General features: G+C 42.4%; 1 non-coding gene and 1 pseudogene across 1 annotated transcript; both read right to left on the bottom strand.

The window, feature by feature from the left end:
* Positions 1-16,522: 16,522 nt before the first annotated feature.
* On the bottom strand, positions 16,523-16,642 carry LOC141267110 (5S ribosomal RNA). Its single transcript, XR_012321125.1, has one exon. It is a non-coding gene; the product is annotated as a 5S ribosomal RNA (ribosomal RNA).
* Positions 16,643-17,263: 621 nt separating this feature from the next.
* On the bottom strand, positions 17,264-17,382 carry LOC141267527 (5S ribosomal RNA; annotated as a pseudogene).
* Between the last annotated feature and the right edge of the window lie 4,637 nt (positions 17,383-22,019).

Raw genomic sequence — 22,019 nt, 5'->3', positions numbered from 1 at the left:
TACCACTAGTAATCACTCAGTGGGTAAAAAACAGTCAAGAGGGTGCATATAGGATCATGTAAGCACATGTACTAACCCGAGCTGTGTCTCACATCCGACGCGCGTTTCGCTGTTGCTTTCTCAAGGATACAATGAGACTGAATAAATCAGGGCATATATATATATATGTAGAGCTAATAGCTCATTATTATAGACCGGTGGTGCATGAGGAGGAGCTGTGCAGATCATGCATGATCGTGTCGGCGCGGCCTCCCCCCAGAGAGACGCGTCTCTTGACTGTTTTTTACCCACTGAGTGATTACTAGTGGTATTCTTATGTAGTTGGCGATTCTTTGAATGGATTGATATACTATTATGCACCTTATATAAACTTCATCTATTTAATTTAATATATTATACCATTTATTGTTTTGTATTTATTATTATATTGAAATATATTTTGTATATTCATTAATTCATATCATTAATAATTTATGGTCATATATATTATTAGTACACTTGTATGAATTTGTATCGTGCACTTTATATTTTTTATCTATCCATTGTTTATCTATATTTATATAGATTTTATCCCATTTACATATTGTTATTTATATCCACTGCCATCCTTTTAATGCTATTATAATCTATATGGATGGAGTCAGTCATTAATTTTCCCTTGCGTATGTCTCTTTCGGATTTTATCCCCTTTCCCGTTTTGTCATTGTGATTTTTAATTCAACTATTTAATAAAATCTAATCATTTATTATTCATTGGTTGATGTGTCTATTTTTAGGTTTAGATTTGTAATTGACACATAAACGTTTAATATTTTTTGCTTTATTAAGCTAATTTTTTTTGTGGTTATATATCCTGTATATTTACAGAGGTCTGATCATTCCAACCATGGATTTCAAAGCCAAAGAGGCCATATGGCATTCACAAGCTTTATCAGTATTTAAAGGGAAAGGGATTCAATTAGATAACACTGCTCAAGTTGACATCAATGAATGTAAGCGCACTTTGAAATTACTTTACCACCGTCGCATAAAAACATGGTGGAACAAATTTTCGTTGGAACAATATGTTAAGGAGAAACTTATTCCACGGGGCCTACGCATACAGGTCTTTCCTTCCTATGGGAGGGAAGACTCTGATTTTGTCAATCGATGGGAGGAATCCTGTGATAGATGTTCTTGTGAATTTTTGGGCCTCATTATTAATAAAAATGGCACCACTCTCAATGATATTGACTCTGAGATTAGTAACAAAGAAGCAAGACTTAAATCCTTGATTCCAGTGACAGATTTTGAAAAATTTAGTGAAGATATGGAAGCTTGTTTTTCCTTATGGGAGAAACAAATTAGCACCACTAAGACCAACAAATATCTACGTGATCAATCTGACAAAAGCAGTAATAGGATCTATAAATGGAAATTTACAAGATCCTTTCAGGGCGAACGGAGAAGCTCAGAGTCCTCCCACATGTCAACCGACAATGAATCTATTGATTCCTCTTCATCTAAATTCAACTATAACACAAGACTGGGTCAGAAGAGGCAAAATCACTGGAGAAATCACCCTAAACAAACCACTCTGATGGAGGCTGGCATTTCCAAATCCACATTAAAGGTAATCAATCTGACGGATCACATTCTCACTACCCCTCAGACTAACGTTCTAATGAAGGGTTTAACGTTTTCACCAACTAGTGGTTTCGACTTATTTACTGGTCTCAAAGATCTTCACCTCTTCGCCCGTAAATTGACTTTTAAAAAAATATTTCATAAAAAATGTAATGATAACGTTTCCTCTACTATAGAAGAACGGGAGGCCTTGAGGACCCTTGAGAGTCTTTTGGAGGAGCAAACTGTCAAATCAATGGGTAAATTTCCATCATCCATTATTCCGAAGTCTCAGTGTTTTCCTCCCCTTTCGATGTACTCGAATATAGAATTATTCGTGCAATTGGTAAGTGACGAATTTAAACAGATACCAACCTCAATTTCATTTGACAACTGTAGTAGAGAGGAGAGGAAGGCGATTAAGGAATTACAATCACTTCCAAATATAGTCATTAAACCCTCAGACAAGGGGGGTAATATCGTACTGCTCCCTCTACCAAAATATGAGAAAGAAGTTAGACGTCATTTAAATGATGAAACAACTTATAAGAAATTAACATTTAATCCTCTATCTAAATTTCAGAGCTCCCTTGAGATCATTCTCAATGATGCGGTCCGGAGGGGAACCTTGAATAAACAAGAAATGTCTTACCTTTTTAAAAAAGATCCATTGATTTCAACATTTTACGTCCTCCCTAAGACCCATAAGGACCTCACCAATCCTCCATCGTATCTGGTGTCGACAACTATTGTGAATCTGTTTGTAAACTGAATGATTATACCTTACGTCCCATTGTGGAAAACCTACCGTCATATCTAAAAGACACTTCAGACTTTCTGAAGAAAATTGATGGAATTCAGGTGGATGGGAGAGTCGTCTTAGTTACATGTGACGTCGAATCCCTCTATACATCTATTCTCCATGATGATGGGATTAGGGCGGTGATAGCCTTCTTGGAGATGTCAAATGTGGATAGGGATTTTGGTGATTTCATCACCATATTGTTGGACTTCGTCTTGAAACATAATTTTTTTATTTTTAAGGATGCCTTCTTCCTACAGCTCCAGGGAACCGCTATGGGGGCAGCTTGTGCCCCCTCGTATGCCAATTTGTTCCTGGGGCTGTGGGAGAGGAAGATTTTTATGACTGATCCCATTCCCAATATTGACAAGGTTTTGTATTGGGGTCGTTTCATTGATGACATCTTCTTTTTATGGCAGGGATCCCATGAGGACCTCGTATCTTTTATGATGGCTCTCAATGAAAACGACCTCAATATAAGGCTGACCTTTAAGTGTGGACAACACAAAATTGAGTTTTTGGACGTGTTGTTGGATATCGACCAGGATGGTTCTATTCACACAGACGTATTTTGTAAACCAACTTCGGTGAATTCCCTCCTATATGCTGCCTCCTCACATCCTAGGAATCTTGTGGAAAACATTCCAACTGGACAATTCCTTAGAATACGTCGGATTTGTTCAAGTGACGCCAAATTTGAAACCCAAGCTGACTTATTAAAAAATCGACTTCGTGAAAGAGGCTATAATAATAAAATCATTCAGCGTAGCTATCGAAGGGCTAAATTTTCTAAAAGGAAAGATCTATTATATAAGAAACAGATGCGAGGAACAATGGATGTGGTGAGATTCATTTCCACTTTTAACACAAAAAGCCCTGAAATTTGGACTGCATTGAAGAAACATTGGCGGATTCTGGAACTTGATCCATCACTAGCACCTTATATTTCAAAAAATCCTACGATCACTTATCGAAGATCACGAAATCTACGAGATATGCTAGTTCATAGTCATCTGACAACTAATAACAAATACCTCTTTGATTCCAAGAGCCCACAATGGGGCTGTCGACCCTGTGGTGGGTGCGTAGCCTGCCCTAATATTGACTCAACAAAGATTTTCACGAATGCTGACAATTCTAGGACTTTTAAAATTACTCATACAGTGACATGTAACACAGTAGGCGTCATATATAGTGCCAGATGTCCGTGTAATAAGATCTATATTGGAATGACTACGAGGGAATTACGTAGAAGGACACGTGAACATGTCCTAGACATAAGGGCAGCTAGTGACAATGAAAATCTTGAAGAGTTAAAGACCATTCCTCGTCATTTTAAAAAATTCCACAACTGTGATCCGTCAACTTTAAAGGTAAGTGGGATTGATCGTGTTTATCCGGGGATTCGGGGTGGAAAATGGAAAAAACTTTTGGCACAAAAAGGTGAAATGGATCACCGTTTTAGAATCTATGTCTCCCCGTGGTCTTAATGAGTCTTATAGTTTTGCTCCCTTTCTTTGATTAACTTATGTGCGCTTCATTTATTGGTTCTTGTATTTATTTATTTATTTTTTATTCGTTTTTAATGCCCCCTTTTTATATTTCTTTCTAGTTTCTTTGCTCTATCCGAAGGTTTTTCTTGGTGGTTCGTGATTATTGTGTGATTTTTAGTGAAAACGCCGGATCAACGCCCTGTGATGATGGAACCGCTTTCTACATATATTCTTCACATTTTACACTTATGTATCACTTCAGTCATATGACTTATTATATGTTCACCACATGTTTTATATGTACATTATGTATATATATATTTTTTTATATATATATATATTTATTTATATATGTATATATACATTTTTGGCTTTATGCCTATGTATTTATGTATTTATGGAATGATTTATTTGTATCTTTGTTTCACTTTTTCTACTGTTTCATATTTGTCTACACCTATTTTTACACTGTTTTCTTTTTAGTAGTACGATTGGGATTTCCCTCATTCTTAGCGTTACACAGTCTAATGTCACTTCCGGTTCCTCTTCTTTTGCGTTCCAAGCTGACACGCACGTTGGTACCGCCTCGTCCTGTCATAACGTTACACTGTTTAACGTCATTTCCGGTTCCTCCTTTTTTCTTGCGCTCCAAGCTGACACGCACGCCGGCGCCGCCTCATCCTGGACAGCCGCGCTCTATGGAGACGCGTCTCTCTGGGGGGAGGCCGCGCCGACACGATCATGCATGATCTGCACAGCTCCTCCTCATGCACCACCGGTCTATAATAATGAGCTATTAGCTCTACATATATATATATGCCCTGATTTATTCAGTCTCATTGTATCCTTGAGAAAGCAACAGCGAAACGCGCGTCGGATTTGAGACACAGCTCGGGTTAGTACATGTGCTTACATGATCCTATATGCACCCTCTTGACTGTTTTTTACCCACTGAGTGATTACTAGTGGTATTTTTATGTAGTTGGCGATTCTTTGAATGGATTGATATACTATTATGCACCTTATATAAACTTCATCTATTTAATTTAATATATTATACCATTTATTGTTTTGTATTTATTATTATATTGAAATATATTTTGTATATTCATTAATTCATATCATTAATAATTTATGGTCATATATATTATTAGTACACTTGTATGAATTTGTATCGTGCACTTTATATATTTTTTATCTATCCATTGTTTATCTATATTTATATAGATTTTATCCCATTTACTTATTGTTATTTATATCCACTGCCATCCTTTTAATGCTATTATAATCTATATGGATGGAGTCAGTCATTAATTTTCCCTTGCGTATGTCTCTTTCGGATTTTATCCCCTTTCCCGTTTTGTCATTGTGATTTTTAATTCAACTATTTAATAAAATCTAATCATTTATTATTCATTGGTTGATGTGTCTATTTTTAGGTTTAGATTTGTAATTGACACATAAACGTTTAATATTTTTTGCTTTATTAAGCTAATTTTTTTTGTGGTTAAGTAGAGATTGCGTATAATTGTATTTATATATGCGTTTATAAAATATATATATATATATATATATATATTAATTAATAAATTAGAACTTCATATATATAAATTTAAGTAGCAATATTTTGAATTACATTAGAACCAACCAATATATGTATAAGATATTTAAATAATTCTGTTTCTGTATGAATTTGATATTTAATTTTAATTTCTTATATTTCCTTAGAGTTTTCATTCCAAAGCAGGATTTGATCAAAGAACTCTAAAATGGATTTATTTCTTTATTCACACAGGAAGTGAAAAAATTGCATGATTTTATGTGTATAACATTTTAAAATAATAACAATATATCTAGTTGAACTATAATATATATGTAATACTTATTAATTCTTTTGTGTTGCTAATATTTTCTGTGCATGAAGTGTTCGTGCAAATTAAAGTAGCTTTACAGCATGACGTGTGACAGCTGTGGCCTTTGAACTTTTAGCTAATAGTATAGGATCCCATTCATTCTATTTTCAACTGATGTAACTTAAGACCGGGCAGCCAGTGAAAAAAGAATCTAAGACAAGAGTTTTTTCAAGTGTCTGAAATTCCAGTGACTTACTCTCATATTATATAATATGTACTTGGGGAATATTCAAAGAAATAGAATCATAGAATCATAGAATGGTAGAGTTGGAAGGGACCTCCTGGGTCATCTGTTCCAACCCCCTGCTCAAAGCAGGATTCACTAGATCATCTCAGACAGATGTCTGTCCAGCCTCTGTTTGAAGACGTCCATTGAAGGGGAACTCACCACCTCTCGTGGCAGCCTGTTCCACTCATTAATCACCCTAACTGTCAAAAAGTTTTTTCTAATATCTAATCTGTGTCTCCTCCCATTTAGTTTCATCCCATTGCTTCTAGTCTTTCCTTGTGCAAATGAGAATAAAGATGATCCTTCTACAATGTGACAGCCCTTGACATATTTGTAGACAGCTATTAAGTCTCCTCTCAGTCTTCTTTTTTGCAAGCTAAACATTCCCAAATCCTGCAACCGTTCCTCATAGGACATGGTTTGCAGACCAGTCACCATTCTGGTCGCTCTTCTCTGAACTTGCTCCAGTTTGTCTATGTCTTTTTTAAAATGTGGTGCCCAAAACTGTACACATTATTCCAGATGAGGTCTGACCAAAGAGGAGTAAAGACGGATAATGACTTCACGTGATCTAGACTGTATGCTTCTGTTAATACATCCCAGAATTGTATTTGCCTTTTTTGCTGCTGCATCACACTGTTGACTCATGTTCAGTCTATGATCTATTAGTATACCTAAGTCTTTTTCACATGTACTGTTGCTTAGCTCTATTCCTCCCATTCTGTATATGCTTTTTTCATTTTTTATTGCCCAGATGTAGTACTTTGCATTTTTCCCTGTTAAAAACCATTCTGTTGGTTGCTGCCCACTGCTCCAGTTTATTTAGGTCTTTTTGAATCCTCTCTCTTCTCTAGTATTAGCTATCCCTCCTAGCTTTGTGTCATCAGCAAATTTAATCAGTTTACCCTCAATTCCTTCATCTAAATCATTGATAAAGATGTTGAACAATACAGGTCCCAGGACGGAGCCCTGTGGTACCCAACTTGAGACATTCATCCAGCTGGATGTGAAGCCATTTACAACCACCCTTTGAGTCCGATCACTAAGCCAGTTATGAATCCACCTAACAGTTGCCTGGTCCATTGCATACTTGGTCATTTTTTCAATAAGGATGGTGTGAGATACTTTGTCAAATGCTTTGCTGAAGTCAAGATATACTATATCTACAGCATTTCCCTGATCCACCCAGTCAGTGATTCTGTCATAGAAGGAAATTAAGTTAGTCTGACATGACTTGTTAGTTACAAACCCATGCTGACTCTGGTTAATCACTTCATTCTTATCCATGTACTTACATACATGTTGTTTAATAATTTGTTCAAAAATCTTTCCTGGTATAGAAGTCAGACTCACCGGCCTATAGTTCCCTGGGTCCACCTTCTTCCCCTTTTTGAAGATAGGAACAACATTTGCTCTTCTCCAGTCTTCTGGGACTTCTCCTGTTCTCCAAGAATTTTCAAAGATTATGGAGAGTGGTTCTAAAATTTCTTCTACGATCTCCTTCAGTACTCTGGGGTGTAATTCATCTGGACCTGGAGACTTGAACTCATTTATGTTAGCTAAATATTCCCTCACAATCTTTCTGTTTACAGATAACTTGGATTCCTCTATTCCTTTAAAAGGACAGTGGAGATCAGTTGATGTTACATTTTCTTTCTGAGAGAAAACAGATGCAAAATAAGAATTAAAACGTTCGGCCTTCTCAACATCCTCTCTTACCATTTCTCCATTTTCATCCTGTAAAAATCCTATAGCATCTTTGACTTTTCTTTTACTTTTGACATACCCCCAAAATCCTTTTTTATTGCTTTTGACATCTCTTGCAAGCCTTAATTCATTGTCAGCTTTAGCTAACCTGATACGTGCCCTGCTGGATCTACAGACTGCATTATAATCTTCTTTAGATATGCCTCACTCTTTCCATTTAATAAACATTTCTTTCTTTCTTTTTAGCATGTGTTTAAGTTCTGTGTTCATCCATCCTGGTTTCCTTAAATGCTTCCCATTCTTCCTACTTTTCGGGATTGTTAACGATTGTGCTTTGAGAATCTCATTTTTAAAAATTTCCCATCCTTCCTGGACATTTTTGTCCTTAAGGACATCCAGCCATTGGATCCCTCCTATTCTCTTTCTGATTCTCTTAAAATCTGCCTTTCTAAAATCTAACCTTGAAGTTTGAGTCTTCACATGTCTTCCTCCTCTAGTTATCCAAAATTCTATAATAGCATTATCGCTGCCTCCTAGGGTCCCAGCCACCTTTACCTCCTCAACCATTTCCTCCCTGTTTATAAGGATTAGATCCAAAGTAGCAGATCCACTTGTTTTCTCCCCTACAAGATAAAGTTGTCAGCAAGAGAGGATAAGAATTTGCTTGATCTGTTAGTTTTACTTGACAGAGATTCCCAACAAATGTCTGGATAGTTGAAATCTCCCATGACCACTACGTCATATTTTTTGAAGAACTTGGTCATTTGATACATAAAGAGTTCATCCATATCTTCAGCTTGCCCAGGTGGCCTGTAGTAAATGCCTACAATGGTGTCCTTTCCGTTGTTCTCTCCTTGTATTCTTACCCAAACAGTTTCCACAGAACTCCCAGTCTCTGAAGCTTCAATCTCTGTGCAGATATACGCTTTTCTAACATACAATGCAACACCTCCTCCTCGTTTATCAAGTCTGTTTCTTGCAAATAAGTTGTATCCTTTTAGCCTTTTATTCCAATCATGTGTATCGTCCCACCAAGTTTCAGTGATTCCAATGACATCATATTCCTTTTCCTGCGTTAGTAGTTCCAATTCTCCTTGTTTGTTGCCCATGCTTTGTGCATTTGTATAAAAACATTTTAGTTTGTGATTGGTTTCTCTTCCTCCCATATTTTTATTATTTAAATTGTTTTGTCTTTGTTCTTCCTTTCCACTTCCAGTAGCAGAGATCTCAATAGTATTTGTCAGCTGTATGGCTTTTTCTGGCCTTTTGCTTCCCTTCCCACATTGTTCTAGTTTAAAGCTCTTCTGATGAGTGTAGCAAGGCGACTTCCAAATACATGTTTTCCAGTCTTCGTAAGGTGCACCCCATCTCTAGCAAGTAGTCCATCGTATAGGTAATTCATTCCGTGATCCAGAAATCCAAATCCTTGTTGACGGCACCATCGACGTAGCCAGTTGTTCACCTGTAGAATCTTATTCCACCTCATTGTTCCATGGCCATCCACTGGGAGGATGGATGAGAAGACCACCTGCGCTCCCAATTCTTTCACTTTCTTGCCTAAGTCTTCAAAGTCACTGCAGATGGTTTCCAGGTCCTTTCTTGCGGTGTCATTTGTCCCCACATGTAGTAGCAGGAATGGGTAGTGATCTGTAGGTCTGAAGAATCTTGATATCCTGTCAGACACATCTTTAATTTTTACTCCTGGAAGACAGCGCATTTCTGTTGAGGTTATGTCTGGTCTGCAGATAGCGGCCTCTGTTCCTCTTAACAGGGAATCCCCCATGACCACCACTCTCCGTTTTTTCTTCACAACATTCTTCTTTTTCCATCCAGGAGGATTCTGAGGGCTTACAAGGTTATTCATTGCTGGCAAAGTCTTATTTTGCTGTATTTTTTCATGGTTCTCCTGCGTGAGAGCCTGGTACTGGTTCCTGAGCAGTATGGGTGCTGACTGCCTCTCGATCCTCCTGCTTCTGTTGGTCACATGCTTCCATTCCTCTGTTTCGTCAGGTGCAGTTCGAATTTCTTCTCTTTCTGAATCATGAAGAGATAATTCTGCTCTGTCTAAGAACTCTTCACCTTCCTTAATGATTTTCAAGGTAGTTAACCTCTCTTCTAGATTTCGCAACTTTTCCTCCAACAGGGACACAAGCTTGCATTTCTGGCATGTGAAGTTTGGCTTTTCCACTGGCAAGTCTGTGAACATGTAGCAGGATATGCAGCTCCCCAAATGGCTCCTGGACTCTTCCATGTTCTTATTGTTAATGTTCTGAAAACAGTGAAAAAAGCATAAAAAAAAAGCTTTACCGATGTCCTCTTTTCAGCTCCAACAGCCAAAATCCAGTGTTCTTTGAGCTCGCGGAGACTCTTTACTTACCCCAAAATGCAGTGGGAATATGCAAATTAGCTCCTCAGGACTCCTCCCCTGGTTTACCGATGTCCTCTTTTCAGCTCCAACAGCCAAAATCCAGTGTTCTTTGAGCTTGCGGAGACTCTTCACTTACCCCAAAATGCAGTGGGAATATGCAAATTATCTCCTCAGGACTCCTCCCCTGGTTTACCGATGTCCTCTTTTCAGCTCCAACAGCCAAAATCCAGTGTTCTTTGAGCTCGCAGAGACTCTTCACTTACCCCAAAATGCAGTGGGAATATGCAAATTATCTCCTCAGGACTCCTCCCCTGGTTTACCGATGTCCTCTTTTCAGCTCCAACAGCCAAAATCCAGTGTTCTTTGAGCTCGCAGAGACTTTACACTTACCCCAAAATACAGTGGGAATATGCAAATTATCTCCTCAGGACTCCTCCCCTGGTTTACTGATGTCCTCTTTTCAGCTCCAACAGCCAAAATCCAGTGTTCTTTGAGCTCGCGGAGACTCTTCACTTACCCCAAAATGCAGTGGGAATATGCAAATTATCTCCTCAGGACTCCTCCCCTGGTTTACCGATGTCCTCTTTTCAGCTCCAACAGCCAAAATCCAGTGTTCTTTGAGCTCGCAGAGACTCTTCACTTACCCCAAAATGCAGTGAGAATATGCAAATTATCTCCTCAGGACTCCTCCCCTGGTTTACCGATGTCCTCTTTTCAGCTCCAACAGCCAAAATCCAGTGTTCTTTGAGCTCGCGGAAACTCTTCACTTACCCCAAAATGCAGTGGGAATATGCAAATTATCTCCTCAGGACTCCTCCCCTGGTTTACCGATGTCCTCTTTTCAGCTCCAACAGCCAAAATCCAGTATATAAATATAAAGATATTCAATTGATATGGCAATGCGCATTAATAAATTGGGATACAACAATTTTGGGTTAAATATATATATATATCTAAAACTTCATATGTGGAATGTTTGAGTTGAACAGATCTGTGAATGTCAGAGTGAAGGTGACAGATGAGTAAATCAGCAGCTGCTAAGTGTGATTGATGTGACAGAGGCCTCGTATGTTTGTATGTTTGAAAAAAAAAATGTTTCTTTATGTGAATTCACAAAAATATATTTAATTCTGAGGAAATTATAATACATAATTAGGTATTACAGTGCCTACAAGTAGTATTCAACCCCCTGCAGATTTAGGTGGTTGACACATGCGGAATTAACTTGGCATTGTGACATTTGTACTGTAGATCAGCCTGGAAGTGGGAAATGCACTGCAGCAACTTTTTTTTTGTTTTTTTGTTTTTTTTAAAACGTTAAAAGTTAATTCAGAGTGTCATTTATTATTCAACCCCTCAAACCACAAGAATTCTGTTTGTTCCCTCTAAAGTATTAAGAAGTAGTTCAGGCACCAAGAATAATGAGCTTCACATGTGTGGATTAAAGATCTCTTTTGCCAGCCTTTTCTGACTATTTAAGACCCTCCCCAAACTTGTGAACAGCACTCAGACATGGTCAACATGGGAAAGACAAAAGAGCATTCCAAGGCCATCAGAGACAAGATCGTGGAGGGTCACAAGGCTGGCAAGGGGTACAAAACCCTTTCCAAGGAGTTGGGCCTACCTGTCTCCACTGTTGGGAGCTTCATCCGTAAGTGGAAGGCTTATGGAACTACTGTTAGCCTTCCACGGCCTGGACAGCCTTTGAAAGTGTCCTCCCGTGCCGAGGCCAGGCTTGTCCGAAGAGCCAAGGCTAACCCAAGGACAACAAGGAAGGAGCTCTGGGAAGATCTCATGGCAGTGGGGACATTGGTTTCAGTCAATACCATAAGTAACGTACGCCACCGCAATGGTCTCCGTTCCAGACGAGCCCGTAAGGTACCTTTACTTTCAAAGCGTCATGTCAAGGCTCGTCTACAGTTTGCTCATGATCACTTGGAGGACTCTGAGACAGACTGGTTCAAGGTTCTATGGTCTGATCGAGATCTTTGGTGCCAACCACACACGTGACGTTTGGAGACTGGATGGCACTGCATACGACCCCAAGAATACCATCCCTACAGTCAAGCATGGTGGTGGCAGCATCATGCTGTGGGGCTGTTTCTCTGCCAAGGGGCCTGGCCATCTGGTCCGCATCCATGGGAAGATGGATAGCACGGCCTACCTGGAGATTTTGGCCAAGAACCTCCGCTCCTCCATCAAGGATCTTAAGATGGATCGTAATTTCATCTTCCAACAAGACAACGACCCAAAGCACACAGCCAAGAAAACCAAGGCCTGGTTCAAGAGGGAAAAAGTCAAGGTGTTAGAGTTGCCTAGTCAGTCTCCTGACCTTAACCCAATTGAAAACTTGTGGAAGGAGCTCAAGAATAAAGTCCACATGAGACACCCAAAGAACCTAGATAACTTGGAGAAGATCTGCATGGAGGAGTGGGCCGAGATAACTCCACAGACCTGTGCCGGCCTGATCAGGTCTTATAAAAGACTATTATTAGCTGTAATTGCAAACAAGGGTTATTCCACAAAATATTAAACATAGAGGTTGAATAATAATTGACCCACACTTTTATGTTTAAAATTTAATAAAATTCAACTGAGCAACATAACTTTTTGGTTTGTAAGATTTATGCTTCTGTTCATAAAACCTACTCTCGTTTGCAGTTTGAAGGCTCTAACTTATTTGCAGGGGGTTGAATACTACTTGTAGGCAATGTATCTACATATATATATTTCTATATTTCTTTAATAATTATTATTTCTTGATTTAACTAATAGTGGATAAGGGCAACCACACATCAAAATGGTTTACAAAGCAAATTTATATTTAGAATAATATTCCACATGATAATATTCTTGAATAACTATAATATTATTTTTAATGGTTACCTAAATAGGTACACACCTCTCTTTAGTAAAATCTATGCTACTCATCGATATGAAATTTATGCACAATATTTCTAGAAGAATAATTATTTTTAATTTGGTTCTGATATATACATAAATTTTATAAAATAATATTTTGGTGTGAAGGGGGAAAATGTGTTTTTGATCCTGATTACATAATCACTTTTGATCAATACTTATTTTCCTCACATTTTAATAAAGAAGAAATAACAATAAGGTACTATGGTATAATTAAGAAGGGTATTACATGCAAAGTTGCATAATTTAATATTTTTTGGTGGTACAAGTTTATGACAAATATGAAATCATCCAGATAATGGAGATATAAGGGTATTTTTTATGGAGAATATAATTACTCTGCATTTGTCATTAAAATTTAAAGGCCTTATTTTTATTTTTATTCTTATTTTTACTCTTAATTTTATTTTTCATTTTTAAAATTTTATTCTTACTTTATACTTCTTATTTTTCTATTTTTTCATTTTTTAATTCTCATTTGATTTTATTTGAGTTCAATATCTCAATTGAGAAAACACATTCATATTTAATAAAGTAATGTCTAATACAAGAGTATTGCTTCATTAAATATATATTGCTAAAGAAAAAAATGTTTACATTTTCTGAGTAAACACAACAATTCATTCATTCATTTATTCATTCATTCATTCATTCATACATTCATATATTTATTCATTTTGGTTCAGGAGTATACATTCTTTGATATTATTGGTTTAATAAAGATATAAAAACTTGTTTTTTCAAAATACACTGACACCTATGGGTTGGAAAAGGTAATTACACCTATGACATAAAAATGTTCTATCATATGGAGAACTTGATTGATAATGAATTATTATCTATTATTGTTTATTATTCCAAACATAATTTATTTTAATATTTTGATAATAATTAGATGGATATTACTGATTGCTATGGTACGCTGTGATATTATAGGTTAGGAAAAACTGCCAGATTTGGTATCAGATTAGGGAATGAAGACTTCAATCAAGACATCGCAATTATGAATTCTATCTTAATAAAGACTTTTAATTTTTATAAATCAAAGAGATTCTCAAAAGTTACAAGAAGAAGCAACTGATATCCGGACGTCTCAGAAGGTAACAGGTGTGACTGCTGAGTGTTATAATAGACTGTGTCCATTACATACAATACAATTCACACCACTGATCACCAGGACGGCAGAGGACGATGATCCTATATGTACTGTGTTGTGTTTAAGTTTCATCACGTTCCAGTGGTTTCTTATCACCTGCAACGCTTCAATGAAAGCTGGTGAACAGGTAATACCTGGCATATGTGTCCTGTATATAAAGGACTGAGTACTGGTTATGGTGCTATATAAAGCAGGAAAGTGTCAAGTTAACCATTGCTTTACTGACCAAAGACGTCACATCTGTTCCAAAAGTGACACGAGACCAGTGTGGACACACGGAAGATTCCAAACACGATCCAACGTAAGTCCAGGTGACACTGCACAGATATTAAAGCTACATTTCATCCATGGACTTTGTTTTCTTATCAACTGACACACATGATCTTTCTAATAAAGAGTACAGTTTATGGACTGTACAATATCTACATGCTGTAATTTATTTCAAAGGAATTTTCATCTAAAGACTGTGTTATAAAAGAACCAAGAAGAAGACGAGACGACGACCCAATGACATCAGATGATGACGATTGAACCCGCGATTGCTTCAATTTAGATATAGGGAAGTATAATTATACATATTAAATGAATATTAGTCACGGCTTACCATAACATGAATTCACATTATTATATAACAATAATCCGATATTGATACTATTATTACTATTATTATTAGGGAAATTTAATGATATTGCCAAGGAAGAAGGAAAGAAAAAATGATTGATGAATGTATCTTCTTTTGAGAAATTTCAGTTAAAGTCCTTTTATTCTCAAAAAAGAGGGAAATGTTAAATGGTTAATTATGGAAATTCATTTGGAATGTTAATCGATAATCATTTTTCTGAGTTCTATGCCTCAGCCATCGTGTCTAGTTGACATGCGCTATTTGTGTGTGTATTTTTGGTTCACTACCATATGTAGAACAGGTGTCCATACGACTGGCTATAAAAGCCCATGGTACAGAAAGGGGGGGCTCTCTTGCTCTGCCCACCCCACAAGACACAGAATCTTCATGCTGAGAAGCAGATGACATGTAGGCCTGGACACATGCTGGACAAAGACATGATTTACCAGCCAGGATCCAAGGAAAGATGGGTGAATCTCAACAATTAATCTAATTATGGACAAATGGACAATTACTTTATAACTAATTATTGTATGTACCTGCTGCAATCTGATTCTTTTTAATGGACAATCCAAGAATAAATAGATACTTTTTTTATAAGAATATCGTGATATTGATACTTTGAGAAGTCCTCAGTAGAAAAAAATAATACAGGTAGAGTATTATTTTACAGTCTCCCATCCAAGCACTAACCAGGCCTGACCCTGCTTAGCTTCCAAGAGCAGATGAGATCGGACGTGTTCAGGGTGGTGTGGCCGTAGGCAGAGACAAGCCTCTCACTTGCTGCTTTTCTACTTTGACTTCTGGCTGCCGGCTGCCCTTTCCAGTGCTCAGCAAGACCAGGTCCTTTTGTGCTTTCCCTTCTCTTCAATTTTTTTGCTGGCTTCCTTAAAAGGTCTTGTAGACACAACGCCCCACTCAGAGCCACTGAGCTCACTGATCGGCTGCAGCGCTGTCGACGGAACGTCAGCTTCACGGCCAATGCCACAGGCCGGGAGCAGAGGCGAGACTCACCGGTAGACCCGGGTAGGGTGAGTAGAGCGCAGTTAGTTGCTTTCTAATAGGCTGCAGCCGGGGATTAACTTTTAATGAAAGGGAACAATCCCTTTGACTGTCTGCAGCGCGCCACACCTAGGAAGCGCACTCTCACACACAAGCCAGCATGCACACGTGCTCGCACGTGACAACACCCCCTATCTGCCCCTACAACCTCTCCATCACCATGCGTCAGACTCTCCTGCCTGTTTTATGATTTCAGGGCCCTAGCAGGAATCACCCCCCCACTCCCCAATTCCTTCCGCACCTTCCTTGCCTTCCTTGCACTGAGGTTAGCTCTTTGTCAGCCGTCTGGCTTGGTTACACAAGCTTCTTTGCAGAGAAACATGTTACTTCTGCTGGCCCTCGCTAGGTGACCGGCATCCAAAACCTTCCCTGGGCACCTGCTGAAAGCCTGGCCCCTTCACGGCCCCGGGTGCTTTTAACGCCATCATTTCCACACGGCGAGCTGCGGAGTCAATAAGCACTCCTAGCCGTGGCAAGGAGCTCGGTGTCAGGCCTGCGTGAAGGCGACGGGGTAGCGTACTTAACTGCCAACTGGCTCAGAGGCCTTGGGGCTTCCATCATCTAAGTTACTTTGGGTCGGTGTCCGGCAAGGCGCCGTTCCATGCTAGCCGAGCTGGGCAGCAGGTAAAAATATCATCAAAATAGTCTACAGCACCCGGTATTCCCAGGAGGTCTCCCATCCAAGTACTGTCCAAGCCCAGCCCTGCTTTGCTTTTGAGATCAGATGAGATCAGGTGTATCCAAGGTGGTATGGCCAGTAGAAGCTGCTCGATCCATCGCCCGGCCAGCCTTTCTCAGGATCGCTTGGTGGCGAGCAATCTGGCCGTGACGGGGCGGGCTCCGAAGGGTCCATGCAAAGTCTGTGCCGTCCCTACAGGTGTGGTTTGTTTAGCAGTGATTCACCCGCCGCATCAGGTGTCTTCAAAATTGGCTCGGCGCAGGGTCTCCTGCAGGCTAAACCCTTCATCGCGGTAATGTGACAGAAAGAGCAAGCTGGACCCGTAACTTGGGGGCGGAGCGAGACGTCCAGGGGTGAATGAAGGAAGAGGGTGAGATGGTTGCCAGTGACTTTGAGCTGCTCTTCAGGGGGGAGGGTCGTGTTGCCTGCAAAGGTCTTCTGCTTGGGGTTACCGGTGGTTGCCTCCAGCCACGGGGGAGACGCTGGTCCTGGTGAAAAGGAGCCTAGTATTAAAAGAAAAGAAGCAACAATGCTGGAGGCCCACGGTGATCAGAAGGATGCTGGTATTTTGCAGAGATGAAATAACGCAAGAGAGAAAGCAAATGAAAAAAAGAAAAGAGAATGAATGTGTGCACTTGTGAAAGGGAATGGAAAAAAGGCATAGAAGGGAGTGCCCCCTGCTGGTGGAAGGAAGGAAAAAGCAAAAGCCTACAGCACCTGATATTCCCAGGTGGTCTCCCATCCAAGTACTAACCAGGCCCAACCCTGCTTAGCTTTTGAGATCAGACAAGATTGGGTGTATTCATGGTGGTGTGGCCGTAGGCAGAGACTAGCCTCTCACTTGCTGCTTTTCTACTTTGACGTCTGGCTTCCGGCTGCAGTTTCCAGTGCTCAGCAAGACCAGGTCCTTTTGTGCTTTCCCTTCTCTTCAATTTTTTTGCTGGCTTCCTTAAAAGGTCTTGTAGATACAACGCCCCACTCAGATCCGCTGAGCTCACTGATCGGCTGCAGCGCTGTCGACGGAACGTCAGCTTCACGGCCAATGCCACAGGCCGGGAGCAGAGGCGAGACTCACCGGTAGACCCGGGTAGGGTGAGTAGAGCGCGGTTAGTTGCTTTCTAATAGGCTGCAGCCAGGGATTAACTTTTAATGAAAGGGAACAATCCCTTTGACTGTCTGCAGCGCGCCACACCTAGGAAGCGCACTCTCACACACAAGCCAGCATGCACACGTGCTCGCACGTGACAACACCCCCTATCTGCCCCTGCAACCTCTCCGTCACCATGTGTCTCAGCCTGGCCTGGATGCCACAAAATGTATTAAAGCTGTGTCTGAGAGCAAGGGGGAGGTTCTCTTGACAGGGGAACATTAGCATGCAATGCCTCCTGTCTCAGGCCAGTAGGGGGAGCAGGCTGCCCCTATAAAAGCTGGTGCTGGGGGCAGGGTTAGAGAGAACTGGATTGCCTGTCTCAGCTCTGAGACGTGTCCCAGAGTGGAGCAGGGACAGAAAGTTGATTGCACCTAAGAGGAAGTGTGGCAGGAGAAGAGCCACAAGCCAGAGACAAGAGGCAAAGAGAGCCTGTCTTGGCAGAGAAAAGACTTTATTTTACCAGACTTTGGTGTCTGAGGCTGGACGGATTCCACATCCCCCAGCAGAGAACCAGTCCGCAAGGGACTATACATTCCTTGGCCTAAGAAGCCTGGAGGCCCTGCCACAACTGAAGGGACCAGTAAAGCCGTACAAGGCTGGGAGCAGAAAGGAACCCACGTCGCAGGCCATACAGGCGAGAATACAAGGAAAGCTCGGAAACGTGGGCTGTTACCCTATCAGGAGGAGATAGCCAGAAGGAGCGCAGAAAGCACGGTAGGCCTACACCCTCACCCTGACCAGGGCCAATTTCCCCGTTGCTTTCAGACGTCCAGGTCCCCTCCTAGCCGGGACTGTTTATGGGTCAGTTTACCTGTTGTAGTAAAGACCCTGGACTGCAACTTGTTGTCTGTGTGCTCCTTGCTCCTCCCGCACTATCAGCACTGGGATTCTCACTACCATCACTCCCACCATCCATTATACTGCCCTGGGGCCGCACTCTTCCCGTGGGGAGTCACACTACCCTAGCTGCACACCTCATCAGCCCCAGCGGTCTGCATGCAGCGGCGGTTCCTAATAACCGCAATCCACGGGTGGCGTTGTCGGACATTATCAGCAGAACGTAGCAGACTACCATTGGCCTGACCACCCTGAGCCACGGAACCGGGTCGCCACTACTACCCCCATCGTCTCCCTATTGCCCGGATCCGAGTGCCCCACGGCCCAGGGGGCGAGTCAGCTTTGGCGTAGTCGGCAGGATTTCGTGCCCGCAACCACCGGGTACTGCGTGCCTGAAAAAGACTTTTGTAAACTTACCTGTGGCGAAGTTTCCCGCCATCCGGAGCCGATTCCCGCCATCGGACGCCATCTTGGACCGTTTCCCGCCGTCTTCTGCCTTCTTCCCGCCATCCGCAGCTGCTTCCCGCCATTGGACGCCATCTTCAGGACGCCGCGCGGGAAGAAGAGGGGCGTGGACGTCAAAACCGCGCGAGATCCGAAGCTCCGCCCCACGCTCCGACGCTGCGCAATTTCCTGGAAGGGAGAGAGAGCAACGCTGACGTCATTAGGACGCGACGCCAGGTCCTCGTCCATAGCAGCAGCAGCGGAGCCGCGGCCTACAGAAGAGGATCGCCGGAAGGTAGGCCACACTTAACTAGGGGGGAGGAAGATGTCAGACACAGAGGCACCCTCTACCACCAACGCAGCTGCAGCAGCAGCGATGCCCTTTTCCCTGCCCTACATCCCTGGAGCGGCCTGGCTGCCCAAATACTCAGGGGAGCCCCATGCCCTAACTGACTTTAAGGAAAGGCTATACAGTTTGTTCCAGGTTTACCCCCTGACAGAGGAGCAGAAGGTCAGCATATTGACAGGGCAGTTAACTGGCGCAGCCCAAAGGGAGGTAAAATCATGGCCCACTGAGGAGAAAAGGACTGTGAAGGGTATCCTGGCCCGGCTGCGGGGTACCTTTGATACACGTACCTCCGCTGAGATTAAAATGAGGTTCTATGGATGTAGGCAGCGGGCACAGGACAGCATCAGAGACTATGCCCTAAATCTGCAGGAAGCCTTGAGGGCTATTCAACAAACTGACCCTGGCAGTGTGCAGGAAACCGATAAGCTGCTAACAGAACAATTCATAGAAGGTCTGCTGTCTAGCGCCCACAGGGCCCAACTGCGCCTCATGTTCTTTCAGAACCCCGACCTGACCTTTGCCCAATTTATGGACAGGGCCATAAGGGTGCTCCGTGAATCTGCAACCAGTGGCGCTATAAACCCCCGGCGCCCTGCTATCACCTACCACCAGGAGGCGGCGCCCTCCTCTATGGACTCCGTGGAGGCTGATGCACAGGCCCTGAACCAAGCCCCGTCGAAAGGCCTGCACCACCAAGTCCAGGAGCTAACCAGGAGCGTCGCGGCTTTGACCAGAACCGTCCAGGCGTTGCAAGTGGACCCGTCAAGACCCATCGAGCTGGCTTCAAGTCCGGAGGATGTCCCGTGGCGTCGACAGAGGAGGATCCCGTCGTTCCGAGGGAGGCCCACAGACCGCTACGCAGAGGATGGACAGCCCATTTGCCGTCGATGCAACCAGCCCGGACACATTTCCAGGTACTGTAATTTAAACGGGTCCAACCTGGGGCAGAGGGCCGACCCCCAGGCATAAGATCACCAGGCCCTTATAATTGGCGTGATAAGTACGTTGGGGGGCACCCGGTTTTACCCGTGGTGCTGGACGGTATCCCCATGAGCGCCTTGCTGGATACTGGGTCGCAAGTAACCACAATCCCTTATGTATTTTTTAAGCAGTATTGGACTGATGCTGATATCACACGGTATCCAGACAGTAACTTGAGCATCATCGCCAGTAATGGCTTACCCGTGCCTCAGATGGGGTTCAAGGAGATGACCATTAAAATTGGTAAAGTTTAACTGCCGGCACAGGGAGTGATTATTGTGGACATTGACCGTCATGAAAGTCACCCTAAAATAACTGTGGGTACTAACATAATTGAAAATTGTCTTTCAGAGGTAATTGTAATTCTACAACAGGTGGCGGTGAATGCTAGTTCCAGCCAACAGAGGGTCCTCAACAAGGACATAAAAGCCCTGATGAGACGGCAGCAGGTAGAACTGTCTGGTGGTGAGATCGGTAGCGTAAGACTGAGTGACCCATTCCCCATTTCAATGCCTCCCAAAAGTGAAATGATGATCTGGTGTCGGACTGCAATCGGGTTGAGAGGTAGAGACTACCAAGCCATGGTAGAACCCGTGTACTCAGACAGCAGGCCCACCATTTTGACAGCCCGGGGGGTGGTTGATGTCCGTCATGGGAGGGTGCCCGTCCGCATCATCAACATTGGGGAGAGGGAAGTACACTTACCCAGGTACGCTACACTCGCCAAACTGTTTGTTGTCGAACACCAAGCTATCAGGGCCGTGGAACCCTTGCCTCCATCTCCTCAGGCGGAGGGTAAAGGCTCCCAGAAACAAAAGGAGGACTGGTGCCAGAAACTCCATGTGGGTGCTGACTCCACTCCCCTGCACCAAAAACGAGGAGTCTACCGGGTGGTACAGGAGTACGAGAGAGTCTTTAGTAAGCACCCGCTGGACTTCGGCAGAGTAAAGGGGATAGAACACCACATCCCGACAGGGAGCCACCCACCAATAAAAGAGAGACACAGGCCTGTACCCCCTGCACATTATCAGAACGCCAAGGGCATGCTAAGAGAGATGAAGGAAGCTGGGGTCATTAGAGATAGCTGTAGCCCCTGGGCAGCCCCCTTGGTTCTGGTGAAAAAGAAAGACGGCACCATGAGAATGTGCGTGGACTATAGACAAATCAACCGTATCACCCACAAAGACGCATACCCGCTGCCTAGAATAGAGGAGTCTTTAGCCGCACTAAAATCTGCTAACTTCTTTTCTACTTTGGACATTACTAGCGGGTACTGGCAGGTTCTTGTGGCAGAGGCTGACAAGGAGAAGACCGCCTTCACCACCCCGATGGGACTGAGCGAGTTCAACTGTATGCCTTTCGGGCTCTGCAACGCACCAGGGACCTTCCAGCGGCTGATGGAATGCTGTCTAGGGCACCGAAACTTCGAGACGGTCCTCCTTTACCTGGACGACGTGATCATCTATTCGAAGACCTACGAGGACCATCTAAAGCACCTGGCCGAGGTGTTCGAAGCCCTGGCAGGCTATGGCCTGAAGGTGAAACCATGGAAGTGTCACCTGCTGAAACCAAAGGTCCAGTACTAGGGCAAGTGGTAAGCGCGGAAGGAGTGGCCCCCGACCCTGACAAAGTCACGGCAATCAAGAGCTGGCCAAGCCCCTCGAACATCAAAGAGGTGAGACAGTTTCTCGGGTTGGTAG

The sequence above is a fragment of the Phyllobates terribilis genome, unplaced genomic scaffold, assembly GCF_046119375.1.
Source record: "Phyllobates terribilis strain yellow unplaced genomic scaffold, ASM4611937v1 Scaffold_4__5_contigs__length_816908805, whole genome shotgun sequence".
In the NCBI taxonomy this organism is placed as follows: Eukaryota; Metazoa; Chordata; class Amphibia; order Anura; family Dendrobatidae; genus Phyllobates; species Phyllobates terribilis.
The sequence above is the reverse complement of the archived record's forward strand: the minus strand, read 5'-3'. Positions and strand labels throughout refer to the sequence as shown.